Source organism: Triticum aestivum, chromosome 6A (genome assembly GCF_018294505.1).
Source record: "Triticum aestivum cultivar Chinese Spring chromosome 6A, IWGSC CS RefSeq v2.1, whole genome shotgun sequence".
In the NCBI taxonomy this organism is placed as follows: Eukaryota; Viridiplantae; Streptophyta; class Magnoliopsida; order Poales; family Poaceae; genus Triticum; species Triticum aestivum.
Window position 1 is genome coordinate 431634971 of NC_057809.1, and position 12042 is coordinate 431647012.

General features: G+C 44.1%; 1 pseudogene; it reads left to right on the top strand.

Moving 5' to 3' along the window:
• Nucleotides 1–11021, top strand: part of LOC123129633 (AP-3 complex subunit mu-like) — a 49913-nt pseudogene extending 38892 nt beyond the window's left edge.
• The last annotated feature ends 1021 nt before the right edge of the window (nucleotides 11022–12042 follow it).

The following is a 12042-nucleotide window of genomic DNA, read 5'->3' on the forward strand; positions in this document are numbered from 1 at the left end:
CACCAACAGTTGCTATTGTAGAAAAATCATTTTAAAGCAGCAAATTTCGAGCTGCTATAGTGTTGATGTCATGATGTTTCTTGCACCTTGGAAGGTCTTGCAGGTCACGGTGTCGCCAACACACTACTTGTTCCAAGTATATCGGAACGGCCAGATGTTCCTGACATGCACCCAAGTGGAGATACCCCGTTGATGGCTATCAAGGTGTGCTCTTCATATTGCACTCTTTTGTCTTTAATTCAATGACATTTGATTCCTTAGAAGACACATACAACTATGTTGTAACTTCCTAAAGTTGTCTGTCCCTAAAATAGCAGATAGCCTATATCGCAGCTTTTAACTTTTGCTAACTTTGGGTGTGCTAATATGATTTTTCGCATCTAGTTTCTCTCTTGTGTGGCGAATGTCTTGACAAATTACCTTGGAGATATAAATGAAGACACAATCAATGATAACTTTGTAATTGTTTATCAGGTATCTTTTCTCACTCCTATCACATTATAACTGTGGAACTGGTATTCACTTTATTTCATCCCAAGATAATTTTCTTTGATAGATTATGAAAAAGAACTAAGCTTTAAAGTTTGGAAAATAAGATAACACACTAGAATTAGCAGTTTTACTATGGACAAATTGAATTGCATATAGAGAGCTACAAAGCTCGTGGAATTTCAATGCGTAGAACTATCTATTTGTTGGAAATTATTTTCTATATCTGTTAAGTTCATTCTGTTAAAGGAACATCAATCGAGGATGTCTATTGCATTTGAGACTTTAATCGCAATCAGCTATTTTAATCGCTTGGTTGCTTGTGTTGTCCATGACTGGTAAAACTGGACTATTCATTTTAATGTAAGTTCTGTAAACAATATAATTCTTATATGAATCCAGATTCTAGATGAAATGATGGACAATGGCTTTCCACTCACTACCGAGCCGAACATCTTAAAGGAGTTGGTTGCCCAACCAAATATGGTCAGCAAAATGCTGAACATTATGACTGGTAAAAGTTCTACTATTGGTAACAAACTTCCGGATGCAACTGCTTCCTTTGTACCTTGGAGAGCAAGAATTGTCAAGGATGCAAGCAATGGGGTCCATGTTAACATAGTTGAGGAACTAGATGCATGTGTGAATAGGTATTCCGACATTTCTCCTTTTAACCAATCTAGGTATAGTAAAGTTATTTCATGTGATCTATGAATTTGGATTTTTACACCCCTTTGATGCATGTGTGAACTCGTATTCTCAATTCGCACATTTAGATTTTGAAGTAATAGAAAATTCATCAAATATTTGACTGGCTTCTAGGACCTTAGGTCAATAGTGATGCACTGTTGAATTATCTGCAGGAAACTATGACTAGACTTCGGTATATCCAGAGTACCAACTAGTGAATATTCTATATTGCGTTCCAAATCTGCCATTAAATATGATATGTGTTACTACCTTCATATCATGAAAACATGACATTGGAGGTTTTTTTCATAAAGCACACGAAATGATGACATTGGGGGATTTTAGGCATCCATGGCTCACTACAGGAATCAGCTACTTTGCTGTCAGCCATGGCGGGCGGCAAAGGCATGGATGGCTGACGGCAAAGGTCTTTGCCGTCCACCGCGGACGGCAAAAGGTGACGGCAAAGTAAGGTTCGGCAAAGAGGTACTTTGCCGTCTGCTTCGGGCGGCTGACGGCAAAGGAGCCTTTGCCATCAGCAGCGGACGACAAAGAGTGCAAACGGCAATAAGTGCGTTGTTACTCCGTTAGGTGGCTAACGGCAGGCCTTTGCCGTCCGCCGCTGACGGCAAACTTCGGAAGGCCTTTGCCGTCCGCCGTGTGATGTCAGCCGACGTCACTACACGGCAGGCCTTTGCCGTCGCCGCTGTAGGCAAAGTTTTTGCTCTTTGCCGTCCGCCGCGGATGGCAAAGCCTTTGCCGTCAGCCACTGTAGGCAAACTGACCAAATTGGTCAGCCTCCCAGGAAGCATAGCTGCCTGCCACGTGGCCTCTTTGCCGTACGCTGCTGATGGCAAAGAGCTCTTTGCCGTCGGTGGCAGACGGCAAAGAGCCTGCATATTGGCTCTTTTTCTGTTTTTTTGAATCCAACAATTTTCAGAGCAAATATATATGACATATATAGATATATTTCCATATCAGATATCCAGCACATAAGTTTCATATCACATATCACATAAGTTTCATCCATACACATTGTTCATACCTAAGCAAGTTCCATCCGTATACATATTACAATAGGAAGTTCCATCATAGCAAGCTAGATACAATGCAAAGTTTCATGAAAGGAAAAGCAAGCACTCCATCATAGCAAGCTAGGTTCCATGAAGTGAATGAAATCTGCAAAATGGTAAATAAGAAAGTTAGAAATAGGTGACTAGAACAAGAAGAAGACTAGAACAAGAAGTATGTCATTTATGAGCTAACTTAGTTGAAATGGATCATGTATGAGCTAACTAAGTTGAAATGGGTTGTTTATGAGCTAACTTAGTTGAAATGGATCATTTATGAGCTAACTTAGTTGAAATGGGTCATTTATGAGCTAACTAAGGTGAAGGGCATCGTTTTTGAGCTAACTAAGGTGAAATCAATAGTTTTTGAGCTAACTAAGGTGAAATGGATCATTTATGAGCTAACTTAGGTGAAATGGATCATTTATGAGCTAACTTACTTGAAATGGGTCGTTTATGTGCTAACTAAGGTGAAATGGATCTTTTTGAGCTAACTAAGGTGAAATGGATTGTTTTTGAGCTAACTTAGGTGAAATGGATCATTTATGAGCTAACTTAATTGAAATGGATCATTTATGAGCTAACTAAGGTGAAATGGATCGTTTTTAAGCTAACTAAGGTCAAATGAATAGTTTTTGAGCTAACTAAGGTGAAATGGATCATTTATGAGCTAACTTAGGTGAAATGGATCATTTATGAGCTAACTTACTTGAAATGGGTCGTTTATGAGCTAACTAAGGTGAAATCGATCTTTTTGAGCTAACTAAGGTGAAATGGATTGTTTTTGAGCTAACTTAGGTGAAATGGATCATTTATGAGCTAACTTAGTTGAAATGGATCATTTATGAGCTAACTAAGGTGAAATGGATCTTTTTGAGCTAACTAAGGTGAAATGGATTGTTTTTTAGCTAACTTAGGTGAAATGGATCATTTATGAGCTAACTTAGGTGAAATGGATCATTTATGAGCTAACTAAGGTGTTTTTGAGCTAACTAAGGTGAAATGGATCTTTTTTTAGCAAACTTAGGTGAAATGGATCATTTAAGAGCTAATTTAGGTGAAATGGATCGTTTTTAGCTAACTTAGGTGAAATGGATCGTTTAGGAGCTACTATAGGTAAATTGGGTCATTTTAGAGCTAACTTGGATAAACTGGGTCATTTATAAGCTAACCTAGGTAAGATGGGTCATTTTGGAGCTAACCTAGGTAAAGTGGATCGTTTATGAGCTAACTAAGTTAATTATGCAATTTTTGACATAAGTAAGCTAAGTACATATCGTTTTAGAGCTAACTTAGGTAGAATGGATGGTTTATGAGGTCAGTAAGCTTATTAAGTCATTTTGGAGGAAAAGAAGCTAACTCTAGGTCATTATGGTAAGCATATTGGAGGAAATAAAGCTAAGTCTAGGTCTTTATGCATTTGTTAAGCAAAACACTATAGAAACTTACCGTGATCATGGAGGTGTAGGACCGGGCTGGCTCGCGCCGGTAGCTGGAGAAGGAGCGGGCTGGCTCTCGCCGGTAGCTGGAGAAGGATCGTGCGATGCGTTTCTGGAGTTAAGCTGCACCAAAGATCATTTCCAATGTCTCGTTAGCATTATGACACTCAAATGTTAAGACTAGCAAGTAATGTCCATTCAAATTAAACTCATCGTGCTCCCAGGAGCAATCACTGGCATCGGCGGAACGGTCTGACCGGACTTCTCGCACACAGACTGCACATTTGGTTTTCACAACAGAGTCATACTAGTTAGTAATGAGACTCAAATGTTAAGGCTAGCAAGTAATATGCAGAAGAAACTTACCACAAGGAGCTCGTACATGGCCCTTGCCTGCATGTCATTCCGTGCCCTCTCCTCCTCCAACATCTTTGTCATCCTCTCCTCCAACTCCCGCTGCCTCTCCGCCACCTCCGCCAGAAGTTTCTCCGTTCTATCTCTCTCACTCTGTATAGCAGCCTGCAACACCACTCACATGACCATTTGTAATCATTGATGGAAGCACACACAATGTAATGGAGAAAGATAGCTGAGTACGTATAACTAACCTTGAAGGCGAGTTGGACTGGCCGTTCACGAGGCCTTATCTCAGGAGAGGAGCTCGACTGGCGCGCCTTGATCTCCGGGAGAGTGCTAGGACAATGGATAAGTCCATCTCCCATGGCTATGGAGCCATGGGACCTCCCGCCACCAGATATCATCAGCAGCTCTGTATCAATGGGACCCTGGCTCGGGTTAAAGTCCTCCCCTTTCCTCGCCTTCCCCTGATCTCTATATTGCACGAGCTTGTCGTGGGCGGAGATGTTGGTGAAGTTCTTTGGATCATCGAGGTCAGACGCAGAGAATGCCTTGACTTTCTTGTAAGGGCCAGTGTGGGCCATGGCATACAGGTCGTACACCTCTAGCACCTTATCCGCCATATTGTAGCATGCCTGAAAGAGAGAAACAAAGTAAATTAGTAATTAAAGGGCTAAAGCTAGTATGATGAATGAATTGCATGAATCATGAAGCAAACCACATACCCAGTTCCGCCCGTACTGAAATAAGTTGGAGCTGCCTTGGTGGTGTGGCACACCTTCCATTTGGGCACGTTTGTCCTTGGCCTCTTTGTGGGTGGCCAGCCATTCTTCTGAGCACCACGCATTGACCAACACCTCCCAACAATCCATCCGATCGGCACACCATCTCGGAGGGGCCTAAGTTAGCCCGGTGGAAAGATCTTCTCTAACTTGCAGATCAACTTCGGCGCCAACTCTTCCATTTCTTCTAGCACGCCAGGCGATAGTTCTTTCGCACAAAGAACACGAAAGAAATAGCTGAGTTCTGCCAGTACTAGCCATTCATCCGCAGGGATGAAGCCACGCAACATCACTGGCATTACCCGCTCAATCCATATGTGCCAATCATGACTCTTGAGACCAAATATCTTCAGTTTATCAAGATTCACTCCCCTCTTTAGATTCGCTGCATACCCATCGGGAAACATCAACTGCTGTTGCACCCACAAGAGAATTTCCCTCATAGCTGGCCTTCCAAGATTGAACCATGCCTTTGGCTTCGTCTAGTTCTGCTTTCCTTTCGGTTCTTTCATGTTTTGTAACGGCCTATCACATGGCGCCTCCAGATCGACTCTAGCCTTAGTATTATCCTTTGACTTCCCATCTATGCCAAACAATGTACCAAAAAGTGCCTCGGCGATATTCTTCTCAGTGTGCATCACGTCGATGTTGTGTGGGCAAAGGAGGTCTTTGAAGTAAGGCAGATCCCATAAGCATGTTTTGTGAGTCCACGCGTGCTTAGTATTATACCCCTTGAAGTGCCCTGGACGTTGTGGATCTGGCTCGAGAGTGTTTAACTGATCTAGGGTCTGTTGGCCTGTCACTGCAGGTGGTGCAGAGTTTTTGACAACTCTACCCCTGATGAAGTTCTTCTTGTCTTTCCTGAACTTATGGCGAGGATCCAGGAACTGTCTATGCATGTCGAAGCAAGAAAACTTGCGACCGGCTTGAAGCCAATGAAACTCAAGAGCTCCCTTGCATGTGGGGCACGGGAACCCTCCATGCACACACCAGCCAACGAATAGTGCATATGCCGGCAAGTCATGCGTCGAGTACATGTACCAGACACGCATTATGAAGTTCCGTTTGCTAAAGGCGTCGTATATCTTGAACCCATTATCCCAGGCTTCTTGCAATTCGTCCTTAAGCGGCTGCATGTACACATTCATATTTTTGCCCGGATAGTTGGGTCCTGGAATTATCGACGTCAGGAAAATGTTCTTTCTTTGCATAATCTGTCCGGGGGGGGGGGGAGATTGAGTGGAAAGACAAATACAGGCCAACAACTGTATTGGGCTGCCGTCATACCAGACACACTGAACCCATCCGTGCTGATGCCGACTCGAGGATGCCTCGGATCTGCCGCTTTGTCAGCATGTAATTCATCAAACTTTTTCCACGCAACACCATCCGATGTGTGTACCATCATCAGATTCCCATCTGCATCTAGTTCGGTTCTTTTGCCTGTTTTGTGCCATGTCATCTGTCTGGCCGTCTCTTAGACCATGAAAAGACGTTGAAGTCTTGGTACGATTGGCATATACCGAAGAACACTAACGGGGATTTTGGTCTGTGTCTTCTCACCCATACCGTTGTCTACCACAATATACCTGGAAGACTTGCAAATGGGACAATAGTTCAAGTCCGCATAGTCAAGCCTAAATAAGGCACATCCTTTCTCACAGGCATGTATCTTCTCATAGGGCATCTTTAGTGCATGGAGGATTTTGTCCGACTGGTACAGGTTTGCAGGCATTACATGGCCTTTGGGTAGAAAGCGTCCAAATACTGTCATAATTGCGTCATAGCATTCTCTGCCCAAGTTGAATTGAGCCTTCAGAGCCATTACTTGTGAGATGGCATCCAACTGACAAAGCTCAGTGTGCTCGTGGAGCGGACGTTCCGAAGACTCCAACATTTCATTGAAGGCCTTTGCAGATTCCTCCATCTCCTCGTCCGAATCCCAAGCATCATCATAGCCTTGCACCATGTTTTCCATCCCGGTACCATGCTCGTCGGTGCGACGATGATCCACCTTAGCTCGGTCACGTTGGGCAGACTCACCATGAAATGTCCACAACGTATAATCGGGCGTAAAACCACTCTTCTGCAGGTGTTTGCCCATTTCATCCTCTGTCTTCTTTTCCCAATTGCCGCACCGGAAACAGGGGCACCAGGTTTTCTTTTGGCCATATGCAAATGCGGCTTGCACAAACCCCTTAGTTTTTGTGAACCATTCAGCGCTCCATTTGTTCTGACCAGTGTGACCCGTATACATCCATGCACGGTCACTCATCTTGACTTTCAGAGCTACTAGGCACACAACAATTATATATGTAATTCACCATGTATATATTCATCGGTTGATCTACTTTGTCAATTTTATTACGTCCATGCAACCTACACTCTAATAGGTAATGATAGGTCCTAATCCCACCCGTGTATGTGTAGATTGGGTTCATTTTCCCATGCTATGCTCCGGATCCGACGCAAAATTTCGGCAGCACCTCCCCGCTGTTCTCCTGATACACGTCTCTGCAATAAACAGATAGGATGTGTACCCGGAGAACAACAGGGGAGGCACTGACGAAATATATGCGTCAGATCCGAAGCAAAGCATATGGGAAAACGAACCCAATCTACACATACTCGGGCTGTCCATGGATAGCGTTGGACAATTCGAAAGAATCAAGGTTATAAATATGCAAATGAATGCATATTTATAACTATGACGCTTTCGAACGGGAGACACATATTGGTTACGCATACTGATGATTCAAGACACATATATATCTATCTATCAAGTTTCATCGGAATAGATCAAATAATTAATGGGGGAGGAGGACTTGTCATTTGTGCTCACCCACGAATGAAGGGGCAGAGCTTGTCAAACGCACGGCGAGGTCGTCAAACACCAAACCTCGCAGCGATGAAACAACCGCACATTTAAAACTACACGATCAACACAATTATATATGATGTTTTTCATAACAAAATGAAAAATATAGGACCTAACTAATAATTCACAAATATATGACCCCGTCGGCCTCTAGAAGGCCAAAGAACACCTTTTCGGGAGGTGTCGGTGGTCGGGGTGTCCTGTCGGTGTCGGGGTACCGTGTCGGGGTCGGGGTGCTGTTTGGGGTCGGGGGGTCGGGGTGTCGTGTCGATGTCGGGGTAGTGCCGTGTCGGTGTTGGGGTGTTGTTTCGGGGTCGGGGTGTGGTGTCGGGGTCAGGGTGTCGGGTCAGACTCGGGGTCGGGGTGTCGGGTCAGGCTCGGGGGGTCGGGGTGTCGGGGTCGGGGTCGGGGTGTCGGGGTCGGGGTGTCGGGGTCGGGGTCGGGGTCGGGGTCGGGGTGTCGGGGTCGGGGTCGGGGTCGGGGTGTCGGGGTCGGGGTCTTGGGGTCGGGGTGTCGTGTCGGGGTGCCGGGTCGGGGTCTTTTTTCCTTTTCTTCCTTTTCTTCCTTTTTTCCTTCTTCTTCTTCTTCTTCTTCTTCTTCTTCCTCCTTTCCTTTTTCCTCTTCCTCTTCTCCTCCTCTCCTGTTTTTTTCTTCTTCTTCTTCCTCTTCTTCTTTTTTCTTCTCCTCCTCCTCTTCTTCTTCTTCCCTTCCTTTTTCCTCTTCTTCTTCTCCCCCTCTCCTATTTTTTTCTTCTTCTTCTTCCTCTTCTTCTTTTTTCTTCTCCTCCTCCTCTTCTTCTTCTTCCTTTCCTTTTTCCTCTTCTTCTTCTCCTTCTCTCCTGTTTTCTTCTTCTTCTTCTTCCTCTTCTTCTTTTTTCTTCTCCTCCTCCTCTTCTTCTTCTTCCTTTCCTTTTTCCTCTTCTTCTTCTCCTCCTCTCCTGTTTTTTTCTTCTTCTTCTTCCTCTTCTTCTTTTTTCTTCTCCTCCTCCTCCTCTTCTTCTTCCTTTCCTTTTTCCTCTTCTTCTTCTTCTCCTCTCCTGTTTTTTCTTCTTCTTCTTTTTCTTTCCTAATACTGAACTAAACCTAAAACTAAACCTAAATCTAATCTAAACATAAACCTAGAACTAAAAAACAGAAGAAAAAAAGGAAAAAACTAAATCTAAACCTAAAACTAAGCCTAAAACTAAAACTAAAACTAAATCTAAACTAAAGATAAACCTAAAACTAAAAAAACAGAAAAAAGGAGAGGTAGAGCTCACCTGGGCCGCTGGAGGAGGTGGCCGGTGGAGGAGGGGGGCGGGGCGGCCTGGGGCGACAGCGCCGGTCCCAGGGCGGTGGGGTGCGGGGGCCGGGGCGCCGAGGGGCCGGGGCGCGACGGGGGCGACGGGGCGGGCGGCCGGTGGAGCGACGGCGCCCGGGACGGTGGGCCGCGGGGGGGCCGGGTCGCCGGGGGGCCTGGGCGCGGCGGCGCCGAGACGGGGCGGGGGGCCGGGGCGACGGGGCGGGGGGACGGTGGGGCGGCGGGGCGGTGGTGCGACCGGGCGGCGGCGAGTGGTGGGGGCGGCGGCGCGCGCGTGTGGGAGGGAAACAGAGAGAAGGGGGTGGGGCGCGCCGGCCGTTAGATACGTTTAATCTTTGCCGTCCGCCACCTTTGCCGTCCGCTAATGTGTGCTTTGCCGTCCGCTAGCGGATGGCAAAGAGGGGGCCGTTAAGTATTTTTTACCCACCTCCTCAGTGGGGCCCCCTCCCTCTTTGTCGTCCGCTAGCGGACGGCAAAGAACAGGCTGATGGCAAATGCTTTCTTTGCCATCAGCCTGTTCTTTGCCGTCTGCTTTCAGGTAGCTGATGGCAAAGAGCTTCTTTGCCGTCCTCTAGCGGACGACAAAGAGCTGGCTGATGGCAAAGTAGCTGATTCCAGTAGTGGCTAGGTTTGTCCTTGTGTTATTGATGCTCCCAAAAAATGCGAGCGACAAAATTTGATCCTTGTACTTGTATGTCACCGTATTGGTCAATATGTGAAACCGCATCTATATTAAGTAGGAGCAAGAAGGTGAACAAGCATGGCAGTTAACACCGCATTGGTATCTGAATTGTTGTCTGAAACGTCAACTATTCGTGATCTGGAAGGAGTACTAAATTTTGAACAAAGGGCCAAAATTAATACAATAGGCGAAGTTGTGGCTAGCAATGTAGAAGTTCCTTTTTCTTTTGTGATGACTGATGAGATGATCCAGCTACCCAACTTTGTTATCTTTTGGCATCCACACATCTGAAAGAATATTTCTTATGTTTGGCATCTTTACTGGTTGATTTTATTTGCAGAGAAGGGGTTCTAGTGAAATGTGAGACATGTGGTGTAATTGAAGTGAATTCCAGTCTTCCAGGATTACCAGAATGGACCTTGTCATTTGCTAATCCCACCCTTATCAATGGTGTGAGGTTACACTCATGTGTCAGATTCAGACCGTAGGAGGCCAATCAGATCCTATCATTTGTTCCTCCTGATGTGCAGTTCAAGCTTATGAGTTATAGGTGCATAAATATCTACTTCTAAATAGTACTATTGCTCCTATGTTTTTCCCATCTTAGGATGTCTGTTATATGTTCTCATTGTTTGATCATAAATAATCAGGGTTAAGAAACTAAAGACCACACCAATTTATATGAAGCCACGGTTATCATCTGATTCTGGGAATTGCCATGTCAATGTGATGGTGGGGATACGGAATGATCCTGGAAAACCTATTGATTCTATAATAGTGCAGTTTCGGTTGCCTCCCTAATTGCTTCTGTTGATTTGACAAGAAACCATGGTATAGTCGACATCCTTGCTGATTAGGTCAGTACATTGTTTCCCATCACTTCTGTAACTTCACCTGTGCCATTTTCTGTCATCACGCATCAAGCTACGTCCTAATAAAGGAAGCTCGGAACTAGAAAAACCTAAACGATGTGCTGGTGAATCAATCATCATGCACTATTATTAATATGATTTTTCTAATTTTCTAAACTTTAGAACACTACATATACCTCAAAATGTCTGTCTAATAGCATTTTATTTATTTATGTAGACATGTTTTTGGACAATTGGGCATATTCCTAAAGATAAAGCACCATCCCTCTCTGGAAATCTACGTCTGGAGGAAGGACTCGCTCATTTTCATGCATTTCCAACGTTTCAGGTGAAATTCAGGATTATGGAGGTAGCACTGTCTGTGCTTCAAATTGATAAACTGGAAGTGAAAAATACACAAAGCGCACCATACAAAGGTTTTCGAGCCCAAACTCAAGCTAGAAGGTATGATGTCAGGTCATAGGACTTCAAATTTTGCTCTGTGATTCGACATGGTGCCATAGCCCAGAACCGTGGGACTATCAAGGTATTATTGTCTATCCATGGCTAGCATGGCTCTGTATGATGTTCAGGATTGTAGACCTGGATCCATTTTTCATGGTTGTTGCGAAAGCAACATAATCCTGTGTTTTGCTTGCAAATGCGAAGACTGCTGAATGTGTAGATCCTTAGCGGATGTTACATCAAGGTTTTGATTTCTACTGTACGGTCATGATCACTGCTGAATTCACATAGGCTAGAACTCAATTATTCTACATATGCTCAGTCATGCCTGACTACCTACGGTTAGAAAACGCGGTGGTGTTTCCTTGTCAGGGTCACAGCTATTTGTGTGAAGTTGTAATTTGAGAACAATTGTACAGAAAAATTAGTGTTGTTTGTATATATTTTCTTTAATTAAAGATAGATCCATTGGTTGTCTGATTTTGGTTAGTTTCCTGAAGGAAAGCCTTCCTATGCTAGTCAACATCTGAACTGAAAATCAGAACGAGTATGCTGAAAAATGCAGTTTACATGATGGATGCATGACATCAACTCTTAAGTAGCAGGCCGATGTACAAGAACTAAGTGGTAAAACAAACTATATGGCAATTGAACTAAAAGTGTTTCGGAAAGTTAAAATTTTCAGCAGTAATCCATCCAGGTCTCACAAGCCGGAGTCCGTGATGGAGAAAACGAAAGACGAAAAATAGGTGGAAAATTTGCCTCTTTAGTATTAGAGAAGATAGTAAAAAAATTAAAAATTAGTATTAGAGAAGATATATTTATTTATTTATCGGTTAATCTAACAAGGGGACATGCCCCACAAAGTGATTCCAACCGGCGCTTTCTGGTATTGGAGAGGGACCGAATCATGTATGCATGCACGGAATCTTTCCTTAATCCGAAAATTCAAAATAAATTATCTCTTAAACCATTAATCCAAATGAAGATCCGTTTTCGCCATTGGGTTTGTCTCGATGAGTACTCTAAAACAAGATACC